This window comes from Vombatus ursinus, unplaced genomic scaffold (genome assembly GCF_900497805.2).
Source record: "Vombatus ursinus unplaced genomic scaffold, bare-nosed wombat genome assembly UNPS02009062.1, whole genome shotgun sequence".
NCBI lineage: Eukaryota > Metazoa > Chordata > Mammalia > Diprotodontia > Vombatidae > Vombatus > Vombatus ursinus.
The window spans coordinates 1282352-1303650 of NW_020948840.1; positions in this window are offsets into that span (position 1 = coordinate 1282352).

The following is a 21299-nucleotide window of genomic DNA, read 5'->3' on the forward strand; positions in this document are numbered from 1 at the left end:
GGTACAGCAACACTGGCCTCCTCCTTTTTCCTGAAATGTTACAATCCATCTCCTGACTCCAGACATTTTTACTGGCTGTCTCATCGTGCCTAGAATGCCCTCCCTCCTGATCTCCCTCTTGTGGCTGCCTAGATCAGCTAAAACCTTTCTTTCTGCAAAAAGCCTTTCCTAGTCCTCCTTAATTCTAGTACCTTCCCTCTGAGACTATCATCAATATATCCTGTATATATCTTGTTTGTCCATAGTTGTTTGCTTATTTTATCCCCATTAGAATATGTGCTCCTTGAGGGAAACAACTGTGTTTTGCCTTTCTTTGTATCCCTAATGCCTAACACAATGCTTAGTACATAGTAGATGCTTGATTGCTTGATCAATGTTTATTGACTGACTGACTGAGGCACAGATGGTATGCTTATCAAACTGTCAATGAACGTAAAGCTGAGAGTGCTGACTGTACAAGCTCTACACATACTCTGCTAGCTCTACAAAGTACTTTCCTCCCCACGGCCCTGTGAAGGACACGTGAATCAAAGTGATTGAGTGGCAGGTAGCAAAATAGACCTAGCAGACTAAAAAGTGAGGAGGTGTCCTGGAGGAGAGAGGAATGATCCACCTTTCAGGAAAAACTAATTTGGAGATTTTTATTGAGGGTAAAACACGCACTGGGTGATATTGCCTTAAAAAATATTGTCAGACAAAAGCAGGGATTCTCAATGTAGGGCCCACAGACACCCAAGGGATCCATTTGTAGACTTTGAACTTGGGCAAAATTACATCTTTATTTTCAGCAACCTGTAAAATGAAATTCAACATTTCTTTTGATTACAAATTTTTAAAGACTATTTTGAGATAGGATCAATAGACTTCACTAAACTGCCAAAGAGTTCCATGACACACGTACAAATGTTAAGACCCCCTGGAATAGGGCATTGGACTAAATTTAATAAGTTGAAATTCAAGAGGAATAAATGCAAAGTCTTGTCTTTGGCACAAAAAGTCAACTTCAGAAGTGTGAGATGAGAGAGGCACGCATAGACGACGATCATTCTGGAAAGGACCTGAGTGCTTTAGTGGACTACAAGCCTAATATGAGTCAGCATTGTGATGTGGCATCCAGAAAAGATGATGTAATCTTGGGCTTCACTAAGCTTCCAGAAATAGAGAGGTGATAGTCCTGCTGCACTCTCTCCTCATTAGACTGACCAGTAGTAGTACTGATGACTGTAGTGAATCATATGTAGTACTGTGCTCAGTACTGGTGACCATGCTTTAAGAAGGACCATTGACAAACCATTGATTGTTGACATGGGAGAGTGTCTATGGGCATGCAAGTAGGATGGTGAAGGGTTTTGAGACCCTTGATAAAGGAGAATTGGTTGAAGGAACAAGGCATGGTTAACCTAGATAAAGAAGACTCATGGAAGACATGATAGCTACCCTCAAGTATGTGAAGGGCTGTCATGTAGAGGGATGATTAGATTCAATCTCTTTTGATCCAGAAGGGAGTAATGGGTAGAAGTTTCAGAGAAGCAAATTTTGGCTTGATGTCAAAGGAATATTCCTAACAAATAGATCGGATCAAAAGTAGAAGGGGCTGCCTAGAGATGTGGTAGGGTTCCTCTTCTTGGAAGTCATCAAGAAGAGGTTGAACAAGGGGCAGGTAGGTGGCATAGTAGATAAAGCACCAGCCCTGGATTCAGGAGGACCTGGGTTCAAATCCAGCCTCAGACACATAACACTCACTAGCTGTGTGACTCTAGGCATGTCACTTAACCCCAATTGCCTCACCAAAAAAAAAAAAAAAGAAAAAAGAGGAGGTTGAATGACCATTTGTTGGGTATGTTGTAGTGGGGCTTCATTGCATCGATGGGCTGAACTAAATGTCTGCTAAGGTCCTATCTATCCCTCAGTTTCTGTGATTCTGTGCTCAACCATGTAGTTGTATGAAAAATCATAATAATTCAAAAATGTAATAGGTCTTATTTCTATAGTACCACAAATCCTACAAAGTACTTTTCTTATCAGAATGCTATAAAGGATATAGTTTTTGTATTCTCAAGATAAGAAATAAGAAAACTGAGATTCAGAGAGGTTTGGTGTTCTGCTTGTGCATTTTAATTTAACAACATTCTTTAAGCATCTTCTGCTTATGTGCTAGATTGTAACAAGTGGGATTTAAGCCTAGTTTTTTCTTAACTCCAAGGCAGCACTCTTTCCACTATATCAACTATATCCCTGCTCTCTTTTATTCCTCATGGTCATCCTCACTGGCCAACTCTGCATATTAAAAAATGTTTTCTGTGAAGAATAGGAACTTCAGTGCTAGAGTTGGTTATAGAAAATAATGCATGAGATTCAGAGGAATCAGAGAGATTAAGTGATTTGCTCAAGATCACACAGTAGCAAATACTCTAACTCAGGGCCTCAGTTTCCAAATTTAGAACCTTTTCCTTTGTACCATGAAGACACTAGGTATGATCGAAGGTGACTAAATGGCAGGCAGAAAAATAGGCCTAGTAGAACTAGAAAGTGAGGAGGTGTCCTAGAGGAGAGAGGAATGATTCATCTTTCAGGAAAAAACTAATTTGGAGACTTTCTATTAAAGGCAAAAATGTTTTGAAGGGCAAGAAGAAAATAATGAGGACGAGTTGAATTTATAATTTAAACCAGAACTTTTCCCAACTTGTCAGCTCTGGCAAAGGGGTTAATTAAATTATGGAGCTGGTCTGACATACCCTTATGGTAGGTATCAGGGAGCAGAGTCAATTGATGCCAACACCAAAATCCCAATGGAGACACTAGGCAAAGCATTCAGTATCTGGCTTCAGCACACCACATACTAGAGTCTAAGGTCTTTCACGAATTGTACTCAGTTAACCTTTCCAGAATCTTGTCCAACTATGCTTGTTCATGGACCCTATATTCTAGTGCCAACCTGGATGATTCAGTGTTTTCTGAACATGCCCTGCATTTTCCCTTCTTTGCATCCTTCTCTGGTTCCATTGCAACACCAACACATCAGAGCAAGGAGATGGTACGGTTCACATTCTGCTGTCCATAAATGAGAGCTTTCTTGAATTGAAAACTTGCAAGAGACAAACTGTTATTTGACCAATGCCTAGAAATACCCAACCCCTATAGTCATACTACTCCATTTTCCATTTTTTTTTCTTGTCGAAACACTGTATACTGTTCCCTAGAAGTCTCATCAGATTAATTTTAAAAACTGGAAGTGAAAACCCTACTTGTCCCTTCCTTTATACGATGTCTACAGGCATCCCTAGGATGGAAAAGTGACCAGTGACCACCTATTGACTGCAGCTGCTGTCTTGTCACTTTCCTTGATCAGTTGCCTTGCATTTCAGCCTTCCACAATCATTCCAAGTGGATATGAGTAGTCTGTATTCTCCCCCCAAGCCCTCCCACCCTGGCCTCTTCTTTTCAACTCTGATACAGGTCTGGGGGTTGAGGCTTACAGTTCAGAGCATTTACAGGTTTATCATGGCATTGGCTGAAGTCTCACAGGATGTGGCTCTGTGGATGTGGGAAGAAGTTTCCGGCTGGAATAAAGGATGAAATGGAGCAGAGGTAGAGAATGAGGGAGGACCAATGAGCTTTGCATTATAATAGCCTAGGTAGGTGGTAATAAAGTCCTCTATAAGGTTGTAGCAGTGAGAATAGCCAGAAGGGTTGAGACACTGCAAAGGTAAAATAGAGAATTGAGGGAGGAGAAGAGTCAAAAATAACCCCAAGATTTTGAATATAGAAGAAAGGCTGGATGGTGGTGTATTGTTGTTTTGTTGTTCATCCTTCATCCTTGAAGAGGACCAGTGACATCAGGAGGGTGATGTCTTGCCTTGTGAATGAATTGGATTTAAGTAAGGCAGAACTGCAAAAAGTTGTCAGCCTCTCTCTCTCCTCTAGAGTCCTTGGTGTAAATGAGAGAGAAGGAACCAATTTAGAGCTAGGTTGAAAAGTTCAGTTTTAAACATGTTGAGTTTGAGATGCAAAGGGACCTCAAAATTTGTTACAGCTTGTTACATTTACTGAGTTGGGGTGTGTGTCTATGGGGGCTTTATGCAGGGTATGCAGGGAAAACCTCTCCTCTTTGATGTCCCAGAAGGGCCCTTAGTGGGATAGGTGGGGCCAGAGAACTGGGTTCATCTTTGCATTCTCCTGAATGGGAGATAGTTGCATAAGGAATATTGATGGACATCTCACAGAACTTTGGCCATCACTTATGGCCATTATTCTACTCTGCTTTATGCATTAAAGTGATTTGGGTGTACCATTGCCCCTGTGAGATCATGTGCTCCTTGGCATCAGGAAATTATTGCATCCTGCTCATTTTTATGTCTCAGTGTCTAGTTCAACTCCAAACACAGAGTAAGCCCTTGATAAATGGCTGAATGACTCAAACTCAGTTAAATCTAATCCAAGTTAACAAGTATTTATTAAGTGCCTACCATGAGTAAGGTATTGTGCAAGGTGTGAGGGTGGCAAAAGCATAAATGAAATAACCCTACCCCCAAGAAGTTTAGGGATCCAGCATGTAAATGTGTCAATATGGGTGTGGAGGCAGTTGGGTGGCTCAGTGGTTAGAGCATTGGGCCTGGAGTCAGGAAGATGAGTTCAAATCCAGCATCAGACACTTACTAGTTGTGTGACCCTGGGCAAGTCACTTAACCTGTTCTCCTTAATCTACTGGAGGAGCAAATAGCAAACCACTCCAGTGTCTTTGGGAGAAAACTCCACGGACAGATTGGAGTGCTATTGTCCACAGGGTCATGAAGAGTTGAACAGGAGTGAACAACAAAATGCATGTGTGTATACATATGCATACATACACACATAATGTATGTTATATACTTTTCTCTATATGTGTATATAATCTAAGGAGGTGGAAGAAAGCACTAGCAATTAGGGGTAGAGTGAAGGCAATGGGGAAGAGAATAAGCATTATTAGACCCCTAATATGTGTCAGACACTTTACAAATATTATCACATTTGATTCTCATAACAACAGTGTGAGGTGGGTACCCTTTTAATCTCCATTTACAGTTGAGGAAACTGAGGCAGACAGAGGTTAAGAGACTTACCCAAGGTCACACAGCTAATAAGTAACTGAGACTAGATTTGAATTCAGGTCTTCCTGACTCCTGGTCAAGCACTCTATCCACTGTAACACTGGACTGCCTTTAGACAGAAAAAATCTCCCCCTTTCTGCATGAATTGATCCTTAAAGGAAACTGAGGATTCTAAGAGACAGGGATGAGAAGGGAGTATATTCCAGGCATCACTTTCCCTGTGCCCAGGTCTTAGCAGAGCCAGTTCTCTACATGATCATTCTTTACTTGATCCAAATGAACTTTCTGAGACTTTCCCACAATGTGTCTTGGTGCTATGGTCAAGGATAGCCTACTGACTGGATGAGCTATGAGAGCCCCTGAATTCTACTGTATATGAATATATGTAATATCTATGTATATGTATATGTATATGCCTTCTGCTCCTTATCCCTCTAATCGCTGCAATATTTAGGTGATTTCTTACCAAAACAATGAAAAAGAAAAAGGAAATTGGGTTTGAGGACATGTAGTATGTTCTATCATGCTCATGAAATCTTTGAAAAGTTTAGGATTTTAATTGCCATGGAGGTGTGGGTATAGAAATTCTGACCCTGCTACCTACTAACTTTGTGGCCTTGGATGTCACTCCCCATCTCTGGACCTTTGCTTCTTCCTCTATAAAATGAGATTAAACCAGATTAGGGACTCAACGTTTTTTGCTCATGGAGCCTTTTAGCAGTCTGATGAAGAAACCTATGGAACTCCTTTCAAAAAATGTTTTTGTATATTTTTAAAAATTTTAAACTTAAATACAAAAAGAGAAAAGAAAACATTGCCATGTATGCAGCAGACCGTAAGAGAGGATTCAGTATAAAACAATAAATTTCCATTTCCAGAAAACCTATACAGTAAATACTACATATTATTTTCAAAGCTGCCCAGCTTTTCTTTGCTCCCTTGGGACCATTTGGTGTTTCTCATTGAAAAAGGAGAGGTTTTTTTAACTCCCTTATCTGCCTCTGAATATGAACCCAGATCTTCTCTATCCCTTTAATAACTATCTGTGATTGGGTTCTTTCTTCTTTGCTTACTCATTTTTATTTATTCATTTTTGTTTTATTTTGTTTTTAGCAGCTATTAGTGTAATCAAGTTGTAGTTCCAAGGTATGGAGGGTGATGCTCCAAACCTCAGATCCTTTTTACTGTTATTTTCTTAGGTCTATTTCGGGGTCCAACCTTGGGCTCTCCTCTCCACTCCTAAGCCACAACTAGAACCCCCAGCCACACTGTCCCACGAATGATCTTGCTCCCTTCTTTCTTTTCAAGCAGATCCTTACCTAGGTCTGCTATGACCAAAGTTGTCATTACTGTTCATTCTTTCTCTAGTGTACTCTTCTTAAACATAATACTGGGAGGTATAGACAGGAGTGTGGGTTGCATTAATAAGAGCATGGAGTTCAGAAGGAAGAAGATGATAGTTCCACTGTACCGAACAATGGGTAGAAGTTTCAGAGAGGCAAATTTAGGCTTACTATAATTAATAATTATGACAGTTATTGTTGCCTAACAATGAAATGAACTGTCTTGTGCAGTGGTGAGTTCCCTGCTGATGGAGTTGTTTAAGCAGAGGATGGATAACATTTCTGGTATTTCTTGTAGGGCAGTCTTAACAACTGGACAGGGAGTTGGATTAGATGACCATCAAAGTTCCTTCCAAATCTGAGATTCTAACAAGTAGATAGAATGAATGACTTACGTCCAGCAGCATTTTGTGATGAAGCATTGGAATAGAATGTACATTCAAGTTATAAAAATGATAGCATGTTACATTAAAAATGTGCATTTATGGTTACAAAGCATTTTCATGTAAGAAAAACCAACAACTGTGAAGTGATAAATGCTCATTCTATGGAAACCAGACTGTTTGTAAATTACAATTGTTAATGGGCTTAGACCCAGTGCTTAGCAAAGCTTGACTTCAGATTTTGAAAGTAATACATTTAATTTTAAAGCTTTTAAAAAAAATTGAGCTGCACAACATTGAGTTAAAAATACCAATCAAGTTAATTAAAAGCAAACCTGATCTTAATTTAAAAGTCACTGTGATTGAATGTTTTTTTTAAATGATATTGTTTTGTTAACATAAATGATTTTTTATCTTTCGATTTCAACTCAAAAATGGTTTTTATTAGCACAAAAATTCATTTCTGCCCTGGGAAAATATGCCATCTACCAATTTGCAGATGAGTTGTAATCTCCCAATGATTTTCAGTGCATGAGATGGATTGCATGCTAGTCTTGAAAACAAAAATATAGGTTAAGATTTTGCTTCTGATACTGCTTAAAGGGCAAGTCACAGCCTCTCTGAGTTTCATTTTCCTCATCTATAAAATGGGAATGATAATACCTGGAGTACATGTCTCACAGAATTATTGTGAGACTCAAACATGACAATGTCCATAAAACATCTTGTATGTTTTAAAGTGCTACATTTACTCCCTCCCAAAAGTAGCATATTGATGATATATATGTATATATATATATATCAAATTATTACTAACAACAATAATTAACATTTATATAGTGTCTGCTATGTGCCAGGCACTATGCTAAGTGCTTTACAAATATTTTCTTCTTTTATCCACACAACACCATGAGCAGATAGATGCTATTTGTATCTCCATTTTACAGTGGAGAAAACAGAGGCGAACAGTGGTTAAGTGACTTGTCCTGGATCACAAAGTGAGTAAATGTCTGAGACTGGATTTGAACTCAGATCTTCCTGATTCCAGATTCCTGTGCTCTAACCAGTGCACCACCTAGGATTTTATCTATTTGAGGACAACAGAGTTTCACTTTTATGTTTGTTTCCCAGGCACTTAGCATAGTACCTGTTACATAGTAGTAGATTAATAGTGCTTAGTGATTGGTTGATCAACCGATTGCCTAATATCACATGTAGGAGGCAGAAATTGACCCCGAGTCATTCTAGAGCTCTTCCCTGAGGTTGCTAAGTTACTTTGATCCCTTGGCCTAGAAACTCTGACTCCAGAAGTTGGGCAGGCTGAGAGTTAATGCCTATTTCACAGTGTCAGCTAAGTCAAATCAAATCCACAAGAATCTGTTAAGTACTTACTATCTCCTGGGCTAGTGCAACAGCCTACTGGTTGGTGGGTCTGCCTCATCTCTCTCTCTCCACTCCAATCTATCCTCTGCTCAGTTGTCAAATTGATCTTCCTTAAATTCAGATCTGACCATATCATAATGTTCCTCACTCCCCCTCCCCCTGCAGTGTGATCATTTTGGAAATCCACAAATACTACAAATCAAAGCTCGATTTATTGTTTTGTTGATAGTCTAGACTTAAGGAAATGATAGACCGAATATTATTATTGAAGATTAAGCTTAAAAGTATGTCATGCATTTTTTTTTTAATTTTTGGAGAGCTAGTTGTTAAACATTTACCAGCACACCCCTATGTAGCACTATTTCTGCCCCACTTATTTAATGCTTGAAGCATCTCTTGTATTTTATGGTTTTTATAATATTACTTAGCAATAGCTACAATTTCATCCATCACAGGAGATCATAGTCTCTTTCAATGGAACATACCTTAGAACAAAGACTTTTAGAATATAGAGTGTTAGAGAAATGGGAGAACCTCAGACCATAGGATAAGAGAGCTATAAAGGAGCGTAGAACACAGTGTCAGAACCAGAGGGGATATAAGGTATAAAAAAATGTTAAGATGAGAAATCTTAGAGGTACTTTTACCCAAGAGAGAAGTAAAGTGATTTACTCAAGGTCATACCTCTAAATATAATGCTCTTTCCCCTACCCCATTCTACCTACCATTTTCCTTTCATTGATCATATGGATTTGTCTTGTCATCCCTAATTAGATTGTAACTGTCCTAAATGTATTTTGATTTTCCCATAAAGTTTTAAGAAGGAAGTGTGGTTGCAAAGAACAATGGCTCCGGAGTCAGAAGACCTGGGTTCCAATCTTACCTTTGATACTTGCTGCCTGCATGACATTGGACAAATTATGTAAGTTCCCTAGACTTTAGTGTCTTCATCTGCCTAATGAAGATTAGATTAGATGGACTCTGAGGTCTCTTCTACTTCTCGATCTGTGATCCCAACACAAAGCAAGTTCAACAACTTTTTGTTCAGTTAAGTTTACTGTGCTTAGAAATTAGGAAAAAAAATGGTCTTGACAACTGCCTGAGGAGGTCCTTTTGTGTGCTGGCCAGATGTTACTATGGCTGACTGACAAAAGAGCTGAAACTGTGATTAGCCCTAAGCATATTTGGCAGACTCACAAAAGAGCAATAGCACTGCCTTTGAGGAAGAAGAAGCTGAAATAAATGACAGGTTCAGCGTAGGACTGCTTCAACTCAGAGAAGAAATTGAACAACAGCTTTGGAGGCAGATGAAACATAGACAAGTCCTGGGAGATGAAATCTGCAAAGCGTCCAAGTGAAATGGTGCAAGTGTGCAGTGTCTGGGGATTGGTCTTTCCCCTCATGGAATTGGAATGTGTGAGATTATATCCCTTTTTATGCATTTGTGATTAGAAATTTTAATTTTTTTGAATTGAAAGTGTGGTGTACAAGAGAAGACCTGAGTTCAAATCCTGATTCTGCTAGGGCAAGTCTTATAACCTCTCTTGGTTTCCATTACCTCATATGGAAAACAAGAAGATTGGCCTAGATGCCCTCTCAGGTCCCTTCTAGTGCTCAATCTGTGACTAGATGGTCTATGAGTAAAGACAGGAAGACCTAATCCTAGTCATAACCTTTAAAAGACTCAGAGAGAGCTGGGCAAAAACAATTCTAAACAGCCAATTTCATCATTTATAAAAATGAGAGAGTAGGATTAGATAATCTTCAGGGTCTCTTCCAATTCTAAATTAAATCTATGCTTTTGCCCCCAAATAGTCCTTCTGACATTCCTGAGGAAATAAGAACTTTCTTAAAGGCTGTTCTTTAGTCATTCTTCATGTTTCAGGAGAGGAGAGGCAGGTCAATTTTTCTCACTGACTTCATTTCCAGAAGCAGAGAGGTCTCTGGCATACAGCAAATGAGGACAAGGCCCAATGGTCCTCAGCACCAGGCAACTGAATTCAGGGACAGAAACTACCTGGGCCAGCTGATACTGAAAAAGACCTGAGGCTCAGAGGCAAACAAAAGCTTATATAACCACCATAGGAGGCTGGAGGGAGCTGTGTGGTCCTTTTAGCTTAGTAATAATTATTAATAATTCACATTTATTTCACTATGTCACAGAATTTTAGAAGTGAGAGGGACCCCAGAGCTCATGTGGTCCAACCAGGTGTATTGGAGCCTGCTCATACCAGCTTGCAAGAGCTGATTGGTAAATATTTACACCTTGGAAATCAGCAAATGCTACAAATCAGAGCCTGATTTATTGTTTTATTGATTATCCATACTTAAGGAAGTGATGCAGAAAATGTTAATAATGTAAAAATGTGTTGTATACACATTTTTTTGGGGGGGGTAGCAGGTTTATAAACATTTATCAGCACATCACTCTAACTCATACCTGAACAGGAGTCTCCTCTAAAAGACCCCTACCAAGTGGGCATCCATCTCCTTGAAGGTCTCAAGTGATGCAGAGCTCACTACCTCCTGGAACCTTTCATTCTACTTTCAGACAGCTCTAATTGCATCATGCACCCTGGAATGATTGTTATGAACTTATTCCCACCCATACTCCAAACCTTGTTATGTATGACACCATTAAAATACTTCCAGACAACCATCACATGCCCCATAAATCTTCTCCAAGCTAAACATCCTCAGTTCCCTCAAAGGTTCTTTTCCCCACAACATTTTGGTGATTTTTTTTTCCTCTATAGCTATTATTTCATCTGATCCTCACAAAAAGCAACAGTCAAGGCAGATATTATTAGCTCCATTTTACAGATAAAGAAATCAAAACTCAGAGGCCTAGACACTTGCCCATCTCTGCATACAAAAGTAAGCAGTAGAGTTAATACTTGAATCCGAGTCTTCTGACATCAATACCAGGGCTCTCTTCCTTATACCACAATGCTAAGGTTTTCTTCCTTTTAACTTCTTTTTCCGTGATAGTCATTGCAACCAGAATTCATAGGGATGCAAATGCTGAGAAGTAGGGGAAGGAGGTAGAGGAGGGGGTGGAGGCACACAGTGAGATCTGTACCACTGGCTTAGGTTTGGTAGCTGCCTAGAATCCATACCTTTGGGTCACAGTTTTCATGAATTCCCCCCTTGTTCCACTCTTCAATGAGCCCAGGCTGTTCCACAGAGTATAGCTGGTTACCACAGAAACCCACCAAGGTAACCTGGCTCTGCTTCTCTGCTACTGCACCATCAATCATACACCTCCCCCTGCTTCGCTGTGCTTGAAAATGAAATTTGTGCTTATGAAAGAGCTAGTCTAAGGAATTGGAGGGAAAGGAATTCTCTACCAGATTAGATTGTCTCCTTTAAGTGTATATGCTCAGTGCCAAGAAACCACCCCTTCCTTCACCCCAAAAGCCACATACGTGGATCACTTGGCTGGATCGCAGCAGAATGGTGAGACTAATGAAATTTCCCCTTGGCATCTGCTCATCTTTCTTTCTCTCTGTTCCTGCCCCAGATGCCTGTCCTGTACCCAAGTCATTGTAGATTATGATGGCCATTTTGAATTTTAGAGGTGTGAGGAAATTGAGAAACTGAGGTGTGAGAAGTTCAATGATTTGGACAAGTTCATAGTGTCAGCCAATGCTAATTGTGCTGCACCTACCAGGTATCATGTCCTAGACAATCCTCTTTAGGGAAAAGGGAGTGAGTTCCACTGGTGAATTTCAGAATCTCAGCCCTCAAGCTGGAATTTTTGTGTGCTCTGTTGCCAAATTCTGGAAAAGTATAGCATCTAGCCTCTGACTCAACTCAGTTCAACTAAAGGCAGGTAGGTGGTATGGTAGATGGAGTACCAGGCCTGAAGTCAGGAAGACCTGAATTAAAATTTGGCCTCAGACACTTATTAGCTGGGCAAGTCACTTAACTTTTATTTGCCTCAGTTTCTTCATCTGTAAAATGGGGATATTAATAGCACATACCTGCCAGGGTTGTGAGAATCAAATGAGATAATTGTAAGTAATAAATAATTACTGTAAAGCACTTAGCCAGGTGCCTGGCCCATACATAGTAAGCATTATGTAAATGTTAGCTATTACTTTTATTTATCAAGTGCCTACTCTGTGTCAAGAATGTGTTAAGCATACTCAGGGAACACCCACATGACCCAATAGTCTTTGGATCATAGCTATTGATTATTTATATACATATTATATTATTATAGATCATAGATTTAGAGCCAGAAAGAATCTTGAAGGTCATTTAGTCCAACCTTCTCATTTTACAGATGAGGCAAGTGAGTCCCAAGTGAGACAGTAACCTGACTATAATCACACAGGTAAGAGATGATGAAAACTAGTATTTGAACCTAGATGCTCTGACTATAACAGGCAACTCTTTCCCACTGTATCACAGTGCTTCTCTGAACTTCTGACCTCCTCTTCCTCCAGGGTATTGACAATAAAGAGGAGTGGGGGGAAAAATGACCAGGAGCCCCCAACTACTCTCACCAGACCATTCATTCTCCATCACTTCTCTGAGTCTTTTACCTTTGCTTCTGAATGTTCTCACATGCTGCAGTGACTCCTCCCAAGGGCAGGGCTGATTTGAGGGTTTCAGGCGCTGTTCTCCAGCACTGACCCTGCCAAAGGGCTCTTTCTGCTCAAGCATGGGTCTGAGCAGATGTCAGGATTCATATTTGGTAAGGAGCCCAGATTCTCTGCAATAGCACCAGGAGCATTTGCATTTTATTATGCTAATTACTTTTAAAGATAAAGATTTTCATGATTAAAGAAAAAAATATATAGTAGTGGAATGTAAGCCAGATAGAGTAAATGGAGAAAATTCATTTTTTTCCTTTCCTTTTTCTTTTCTTTTCCTTCCGTGTGTGTGTGTGTGTGTGTGTGTGTGTGTGTGTGTGTGTGTGCAGGGTGAAGGGAGACATCTAAATATCCTTCAGATTGTATGATATAGGTGGCTCACTGCTCTGTGTAGCCGTAAGACCAGTCAAGCTGATGTCATCACACAGGTCATTATGGAAACTTTTGAATACTCTTTCCCCGCTTCCTGCCTGACCTATGTGAAGGTGCTAGATAATGCATTTTCAGGGTGACTAACCAGATGGATGGGAAGATGTATGCATCCTTTGTGACCCACCACCACTACACATTAGAGTAGAGTTGTCTTGCAACTGGGGAATTTGGAAAAGAACATTCATTTTGACTTCTCTCTTAAGTATATCACAGTGGAAATAATGCTGGATATGTAGTCAGAGGACCCAGGTTTGAATTCCAGCTCTTCTATTCACTACCTGTGTGACCTTATGCACATCACCTGCCCTCTAGGCCTCAGTTTCTTCATCTGTAAAATGAGGAGAATGTACTAGGTGACCTCCAAGTTTCTTCAGAACTATAAGTCTTATGATTCTATACTGAAATACGAAAACTACAAAATCTGCTTTCCAACCATTTCTATTGAAAGTGTTACTAAAAAGAGTCTTGTGCAGTCAGACTTGCAGAGCCCTTATAGTACATAGCAAATTCTCAGGCCCCCTTTTATAAGGCTAAGGGATCTCTGGGGACCCTTCCAGATTCCTGTGAATCTGTGAGTGAATTATAGAAAATTAGAGCTAAATGAGACCTCAGAGGTCATTGAGACCAAGCTTGTCATTTTGTGGAGAGTTGGTGAGAGAAACTCAGAGAGAGGGAAGAGACTTACTCAAGGTCACACAGCAAGTCAATGGTAGAACTATGTTTAGCATCCATGTCTCCATAGCTTCCTGGGAAGGGTTCTAGTCCCTAAATTGAGCTGCATATGACTTTTGCATATTATGTGTAATTCCTATGATGCCTATTCATGGCATGGAGGTGAGTCTGGGTTCTTGGGCAGGTCCTACCAAGTTAGAAAGGCTTCAGGCATGGGTCAGATAATGAATGGACTGTGCCTTTCATCCAAGAGATATACTAGCTAGGTGCAGAGAGGCTGATTCCCAGAGGGTTGGCTAGCTGCCAATGGTTTGGGGTTTTTTTGGCCATAGTAGTTCTTGAAGACTCTCTACTAAGGTGTATAGGTGTGGGGGCTATGGTCTTTGTTCATGTGGGGAGCACCTGGATCAGGAAATACCACAGTTTGATCTTTCTATTATAGCTCTTGCTCACGTCAGCATTTCCCATGGGTCTATGGGTTTGTTGTAATCCCCGATCCCACTCTCAGTTTAACCCCCAATTATTCCTTTGGGTCTCGTGAGTTGCTCTGTGGACACCTCATGAGGATTATTCAGATAACCAGAATTTGCTTGCTTTACCATTTGGGGGTAGGAAGATGGGACTGGGGTGAGCAAGCATTTCCAAAACATTGCTACATGTGCCAAAGAGAATAAAATTTTACAATCCCCTCTACAAATTTTTCATATGTTTGTATTCTTGTTTCTAACTAGAAGGTAAGTGCCTTTAGGGCTGGGATTGAGTCTAATTTATCTTTGCATCTCTTACGACTCTAGGGGTAGGAGTCATGGTTTGTGATTTCATCAGCATGGGTCCTCCCTCCCTAATGAATATCACAACTCATCCACACATTTGTAGACCGTATTCATGAATTGATGAGTCTGAACAAATCGTGAGCTGGCTACCATCCTTCTGGGGATACATTTAGCTAGGCTGATACTCAGACGTACAGTTTGAAGACTGTTAGACATGAAATCAAGAAGGGGGATCAAATTGCTCATCTGACACTAGCTATGTGACAACAGATAAGTGCTTCAACCAGTCTGAACCCCAGTTTCTTCATTTTAACAATAGGGATAATAATACCTGCAGCACCTACCCTATAGGGCTGTTGTGAGGCTCGAACGACTGCATACGTTTTCCAAAATGTAAAACATTATAAGATGCTCATTATTCCTATGATTGTGACAACTGTTTCTAAATTGGTTGGCCTTCCAGGACTTCCTTTCTACCAGCTTAGCCTTTGGAATATAGGGTCACCTACAGGCCATGATGAATCATCAGAGAAGAATGTCAGTTGAAGTGGATGAGTCAAGGTTGAATATATATGTAGATAGCCCACTGATGCTGGGTGGATAGAGTCATATTCAGACATGAAAGAGAGAGTGCCACTGTTATTATTGACGAGCTGTGTTATATTCTAACAAGAAGTAACATTTTTTTTGTAAGAAGGGCCCTGAAAGAAGAGCTGTGTTGAATACAAGAGGAATAGGATATGGTCTGTTCCCTAAGAGAGCCAGTATGACAGAGTGGATAAAGAGTTGGCTTTGAAGTTTAGCAAGACCTGGGTTCAAGTCCTACCTGATACTTACTATGTGGGCAAATCACTCAATCCCTAAATGCTCTAGGCAACTCTTTAAGACTGTAAGTTGCAGTGAAGGTGCCAAACTGCTTCCTATGCCAATGAAATCACAGATCTAGTCCCATCTTCAAGTCTAGAGGGCAGAAAAACCAAGCATTTTTTTTTGCTGTAGGTTTTAATAAAAATCTAATTTTTAGAAGGCTAAGTGATGGGGTACATGTTTGACTAAATGGCCAATGAGGTTTCTTCCAACTCTGAAGATTCTTGTGTGTGTGTGTGTGTGTGTGTGTGTGTGTATCTGTGTGTACATGTGTGTGTTTCTTTATGAACAACCATAACATAAGGCACAATTTAAAAGTACAGAAAGGAAAAAAAAAACCTCTAGGGGTTTAGAGGAGAGACTGCTCATTTGTTGGTGCAGGAGGTGGGGCCAGTATATCAGGCTTCATGAATCCAGTGGCATTTGAGTGAGGCCCCTAAAAGATGGGTGGGAATTGGCCATGTGGAAGGAAAGATATTGTGGGAAGTAAGAACTTAGTGAACACAGGCATAGAGGTATGGGAGTGGGGCACATTCAATTCTATTCAATTTAATAAACATTTATTAAATGCCTACTGTGTGCAAGGCATATAAGAGGGTTGTGAGTAGTCCAGTTTTTCTTGAGTTTGGTGTGACTGAGAAAACAGATTGGAGCCAGATTGTAGAAGGCTTTTAATATCAAGCTGAGGAGTGTGAACTTTATTCAGTAGGAAATGGGGATCCATGAAAGGTTTGGAGACCAGGGAGTGCTTATATGTATTTTAGGACAATCGATCTGGGAGTAGTAGGATGAATGATAGATTGGAGAGTGGTGAGAGAGGATGGAGGCAGGAAGATAATTTGAGTCCACAATGATAATCTGGGAGAGAGATAATAAACCTTGTACTAAGGTAGTGAGCAGGGGAAATGGAAATAAAAGTGTGGGCTTGGGAAATGATGCATAGGATTCTAAGATTCTAGGACTCTCTGACTTCAGGCTAAGATATAGGTATTATTACTATTATTGATGGGACGCAGTAATCTGAAATTGTTTAAATTCCCCCAAAATAAGGAAAAAAAAATAATTTTAATTTTCTGAGAAGCTGGGTTCCCCACTCCAAGTGTGAAAGAACAGACAGGTGGTACAGAGACAAATTCACATCCAAGAAAGAAGCATCCAAAAAGGCACTGCAAAGGTTTCTACCAGAATTATTCCAAGAAGGGAGTAGAGAGCAGAGGTGGGGATAGAGATCACAGGCACAATGAAAGGAGAAAATGTGGCAGACTGGAGTGTCTAATAACCTGAGGGAGCAGAAGAAGACAAAGGGCCAAACTTTGATGATGGAGAGGAGATAGAAACAATTGGCCATGGAGTTGGGGATTGCATTTGTGGGAAGATGAAGAGGAGAGGAGGTCAGAGGTTAGGGCTGTTGAACTTTGAAAGTTCCCAATGCCAAGAAGTAGATGAAGAATTAGGGAAGGATAAGTGCAGTGCTTAATTCTTCAGAGACCCTGAAAAGCTGCTCTTTCTCAGATATTTATTTCAAAGTAAAGCCCTTGATTACAATCGATGGATTTGCCCTTGAGTTCCAAACAGAGACAGTAAAATGCTCTTATGATATTTATTTTTAAGGTTTCTGCAACTGAACATTTTGTAGCAGAAAGCAAATTAGATTAGGAAATTAGAAACCAGTGACCATTAGGATGTACAGCATAATGGAAAGGACAGTAAACTTGCAGTCAGAAGACCTTGTTTCTAGTTTCACCTTGCCTAGACTACTTACTTCCTGTGTGATCTTAGATAAGTCCATTTCCTCTCTGCCTTCTCTGTAAAATGAAAGGGTTGATGGAGGTGATCTCTAAGGCTCCTTCAGGTCTAGCATTCTGTGATTCTGTGACAGGACTGAAAAGTGAGATAGCAGGAGACTTTACAAATGAGGAGTTTTATAAGAGAATGCTATAGATCTGGTCCCTTTATGTCTATTAGCTTGTGTGATCCCTGGTGTACTGAAAGAGGTTTGCCTCTGATGTCAGAGGAACTGGCTTCCAGTCTTCCTGTGGATGCTTACTGTCCATGTGACTTTGTACAAATTACTTGATTTCTCTGTGCTTTAGTTACCTCATCTGTAAAATGAGGGAGTAGGACTTAATGGCCTCCCAGATTCTTTCTAGCTATGAACCAAAACCATCCTGTGATTCCCCTGTGCCATCATCCCCCATGGATAGTTTGCTATGGGCAGCTGGGTGGTGCCATAGTGCATAGAGTGCCAGGCCTGGAATCAGGAAGACTTACCTTCTTGAGTTCAAATCCAGCCTCAGACACTTACTAGCTGGCCAAGTCACTTAATCCTGTTTGTCTCAGTTTTCTTAGAGAAGGAAATGGCAAACCATTCTAGTATCTTTGCTAAGAAAACCCAAATGGAGTCACAAAGAGTAGGAAAAGACTGAACAATAACAACAATAACAGCAATACCAACAAAGTATATTAAATGTGTGAAAAACTAAATTTTAAAAATCAATTTACATTTATAGAATAATTTATCATTTATAAGGCACTTTCATACCCACGACCTCATTTGCTCCTTGAAATATAGGTGAGGAAATTGAGGCCTATAGAAGTGAAGGTGTCTGCCCATAGAACCATGGCTAGAAAGCTGGGGTGTGCTGACAGATGTTTAACCATTGGCTCTCTGGGGAAAAAAATGTATGCAGGCCATACTTTTAAGTTTAATCAGTAATACTAATATTTCCTCCATTACTTTCTTAAGTCTAGACAATCAACAAGACGATTTGTAGTATTGGCCAATTTTGGAGGTACATATGCTAATACTGAAAAATTAACAGCTAGCTGGTTCAAGCGGGGTCCAGCACATCCCTGCTAGTAAGTGTCAAAGCCAGGATTTGAACTGAACACAGGGTCCCCTGACTCTCTATTCTTTCCACTATGTAACCCTACCTGATAGGGTTGTTGTGAGGATAATGTTATACCACACTGTCCCTCAACTAATATCCTATGGAAAGAGTATAATGTAGTGGGAAGAAGACTGGTTTGGAAATCAGAGGACCTGGGTTATAGTTCTGGCTCTTCTACTAATTAGCATTGTGACCTTGAACAAATCCTTTCCATTCTACTAACTCTAGATCCTAGAATAAAGCCCAGTTCAGATTCTTCCTCCACTATGAAGCCTTCAAGTCCATTCATTTTTCAGACTGCATGGCATAATGAAAAAACACTGGATTTTGGGTCAGACAATCTGGGTTCAAATTGTGATTCTACTTATTAGTTATATTGAATCTCAGTATCTTCACCTGAAAAAGTGAGGAAAGTTGGAATAAGACATTTCTAAAATCCCTTCCAGCTCTGTAAATCTATGACTTACTGCTGAAACCAAAGCAAACATTTTAAGAAAATTTTCCAGAAAGCTTCCAAAAGAAAACATCAAATTAACAAATGGCTTCAAGTTGGATAGGGTAGCTACCATGTTGGATGAGAGAATCAGGATAAAAAAAGAATGCAACAGTGTAGAACATGGGGCCAAATCTAATAAAAATGAAATCCAATAGGGATAAATGTAAAGTTTTACATAGGTTCCAACATTCATCTTCATAAGTTGAAATATGTAGAAGCTAGGTGGCTCAGAGGATAGAGTTTTAGGACTGGAGTCAGTAAGACCTGAGTCCAAATCTGGCCTCAGACACTTACAAGCTGTGTGACCCTGGGCAAGTCACTTAAACTCTGTTTGCCTTAATCCACTGGAGAAAGAAATGACAAATCATTCTACTATCTTTATCAAGAAAAATACACAGACAGCATGGTCAACGAGGTCATGAAGAGTCAGACACATAGGAACAACTGAACAATAACAACAAAGTTTAAATAGTTGGGGGGAAGGGTAGAGTGGATAATAAGCAGTTATAAAAACCTATTGAGCACTTCAGTGAATCACCAGCTCAATATGAATCAAAGAGTATGATACAACAGCTAAGAAAGCTAATGTGATCTTAGGCTTCATTAAGAAAGGAATATATGAAGTGTATAGGGATAAAAAGGTAATAATACTGTTCTACTCTGTCCAGGACATACTATATCCAGGGTATTATGTTCAACTCCATGTACCTCATCTTAGGTTGGGGAGAGTCTAGATCAGGGGTTCTTACCATTTTTTTTGCATCTTTGACTCATTTGGAAGTCTAATTGATGCCTATGGACCCTTTCTTAGAATAATATTTTTTCAATAATTGGAATAAAATACACAGAATTACGAAAGAAACCAATTATATTGAAATAAAGATGCATTTTTCTCCATCCAAGTTCATAGATCAACCTCTTTGTGGACCTCAGGTTAAGAAACGCTGGTCTAGAAGAGGGAGGCTGAAATGATAAAGGGCCTCCAGATAATGGCATATGAAGTTGGGTTGAAAAAAATGGGAATTTTGAGCCTGGAGAAAATACTTGGAGGGATAAGAAAGCTATACTCAAATATTTGAAGAGTTATCATGGACAAGATGGATTAGATTTAACTTACTTGGTCTCACTGGACAGAACTAAGGAGGATGAAGCAGAGAGGCAGACTTAGATTTGATTTAAGGAAAATTTCCTAACCATTAGAATTACTCCAAAGTGGAATGGGCTGTCTGGGGTTTCTCTTCAATAGAGATCTTCAAGCAATGTCTAGATTACTTCTTGTTAAGATTTTTGATCAAGTACAGGTGGGGGTCAGATTACAGGATCATAGTACTGAAGTATAACTGAGAACTGGGATTTGCCAATGAGAAGACAGTCTTTATGAGTATGTCCAAGGAGCTCTGTTGTGGTGGACTGCAGGGCATGCCCAAATATTGTTTCTGGTCTGTATAGCACGTGAAAATCTTTTGAGTGGCTGCCAGAACTGGGAATACTTACAAAAGCACTCACACCCATTGATACCACTACTAGCCAACCCTCCAAAGAGATCAAAGAAACAGGAAAAGAATCCATATATACCAAAATATTTGTAGTAGCAAAGTTATTTTTGTAGTAGCAAAGAAATGGAAACTAAGGGGGTTCCCATCAGTTGGAGAATGGGTGGACCAATTATGGTATATAAATATAATTGAATACTATTTTCTTATAAGAAATGAAGAGAAGGTTGGTTTCAATAAAACCTGAGACTTCTATAAACTGACACAGAGCAAAGTGAGCACAACTAGGAAAATAATTTATAAAAAACCAACAATATAGTAAAAGCAACTTTGAAAGCCTTAACAACTCTGATCAGTGCAATGATCAACCATGATTCCAGAAGCATACCGCCCACTTTCTGACAGAGAGGTGATGAATTCAAGATGCAGAATAAGATATATATTTTTTGGATATGGTCAACACAGGAATTTATTTTGCTTAAATTTAAATATTTGTCACAAGGGTTTTGTTTCATTTTTCAGTGGTGGGTGGTAGGGTGGGAGGGAGAGAAAATCAGCTTTTGTTAATTGGGAAAAAAAGTAAAATTTAATATTTAAAAATGACTCTAACCCAATGATTTGGCTTTCTTTTTTGCTTGACTATATTCAGGTGAAGAGTGCTGTAAGCTTCTGGTTGGGGAGAAAGGCCTCAGGGCTTTATCTCCTCACCTGAGCCATATGGCTATGTGGCTTGTGAGTATGTGGCCTTTTTATTCCTTCTATCTGTTGCTCAATTCTTTCTTGCTCTAAGGTAAAGGAGTACTGGACAAGACTGTACCCTTCTGAACTTTGAAAGGTCAAGAGAGCAAGCTGCCAGAGTTCTAGGAGCTAGAATC